This window comes from Dipodomys ordii, unplaced genomic scaffold, assembly GCF_000151885.1.
Source record: "Dipodomys ordii isolate 6190 unplaced genomic scaffold, Dord_2.0 Scaffold171, whole genome shotgun sequence".
In the NCBI taxonomy this organism is placed as follows: Eukaryota; Metazoa; Chordata; class Mammalia; order Rodentia; family Heteromyidae; genus Dipodomys; species Dipodomys ordii.
Window position 1 is genome coordinate 903,241 of NW_012267387.1, and position 1,815 is coordinate 905,055.

The following is a 1,815-nucleotide window of genomic DNA, read 5'->3' on the forward strand; positions in this document are numbered from 1 at the left end:
AAAATAAAATAAAAAAAAAGAAGCTAATCAAACAGTAAAAAAAAAAAATCTCAGGGACAGCACCCAAGCCATGAGTTCAAACCCAGTACTGGCACAAAAATAAAAACATTTGTTAACTAATTTAAAAAAAAAAAAAAAAGGAAGAAACTTCATCACCCTACAAAGGCAATGCCTTAGGTGGAGAGCTTGCAGAGGCCAGAACAGACAGGTAACAAAGGCCCAGTGGGCCCTTGGGGCTAGCTTGAGTAAGTCCTGCTGAGCATCTCCATGTGTCCCGACAGAGCTGATGCAGACAGAGGCACACCACGTGCGGACGCTGAAAATCATGCTGAGAGTGTATTCCCGGGCCCTGCAGGAAGAGCTGCAGTTCAGCAGCCGGGCCATCAGCCGCCTCTTCCCCTGCGCTGATGACCTGCTGGACATGCATGGCCACTTCCTGGCCCGGCTCAAGGAGCGCCGCCTGGAGGCCCTGGAGGAGGGCAGCGAGCACAACTATGTCATCCAGAAGATTGGGGACCTCCTGGTGCAGCAGGTGGTGTGGCCTGTGATGGGTGGGTGTGGCCTGTGATGGGTGGGTGCGGCCTGTGATGGGTAGGTGCGGCCTGTGATGGGTGGGTGTGGCCTGTGATGGGTGGGTGTGGCCTATGGTGGGTGGGTGTGGCCTATGGTGGGGTGGGCGTGGCCTATGGTGGGACACACCAACCTCCACCCTTTCTCCATTCCTTCCAATCAGGAAAAGACCATGGCTCTAGCTCATCAGGATCCCACAGTCCTGAACCCTTCCTTCCCATTCCAGCATGGCTGTGCTTTTGTTTGTTTGATTGTGATTTGGGGGTGCTAGCTGTTGTATGTGATGGTTAGAAGTGTGTTCCATGCGGGTAGTCACCTCAACCCTCAGTGTTGGTATAGAAAAAGACAAGAGTCTTGAAGTACCCTTGCTTAATCTCACACCAATGCCCAAAGCATCCTAGATCAGTCAGGATGACTTAAGGAGCTTGGTCTTGGGACTGGGAGGGATCAGGACACTTGTCTGGCATGCACAAAGCTCTGAGTTCTCTCCCCAGCACCCTAAGAGAAATAATAGCTGGGCACTGGCGGCTCATGCCTGTAATCCTAGCTACTCAGGAGGCTGAGATCTGAGGATTATGGTTGAAAGCCAGCCCAGGTAGGAAAATCTGTGAGACTCTTATCTCCCATCAACCACCAGAAAACCAGAAGTGGCACTGTGGCTCAAGTGGTAGAGTGCTCACCTTGAGCTAAAGAGCTGAGGAACATTGCCCAGGCCCAGAGTTCAAGCCCCACAACCAACCAGAGACAGAGAGAGAGAGAAATAATTAATTGCCTTAAAGAAGCATAGCCCTGGGCTGGGAATGTGACTTAATGGTAGATTGCTTGCCTAGCATACATGAGGCCTTGGTTCAGCTCCTGGTACCACATCAAAAGAAAGGGGGAGGGAGGGAGGGAAGAAAGGTAATTAATAGAAAAAAAAATAACCCTTTGGCATGTTCTATTTTTTGTCTTGTTTTGTATTTTGCTTTTCTTTTCTTCATATGTGTGTGTAAGTGTTTCTCCACTGATTCTAAGACTTGGATGTTGTCGCTAAGCTTTTTTCCCCAAGGCTGGCACTCTACCACTTGGACCGTAGCTCTGCTTCCAGTTTTTTGATGGTTAGTTGGAGGTAAGAGTCTCATGGACTTTCTTGCCTGGGCTGGCTTTGAAACCTGGTCCTCAGATCTCAGCCTCCTGAGTAGGTAGGATTACAGGTGTGCGCTACCTGCACCTGCCAGCTTTTTCTTTTTGTCTAACATTTTTTTT

General features: G+C 49.5%; 1 protein-coding gene across 1 annotated transcript in view; it reads left to right on the top strand.

Moving 5' to 3' along the window:
• Positions 1-1,815, top strand: part of Arhgef18 (Rho/Rac guanine nucleotide exchange factor (GEF) 18) — a 102,746-nt gene that overhangs the window by 79,240 nt on the left and 21,691 nt on the right. The gene's annotated exons all lie outside the window — the stretch shown is intronic.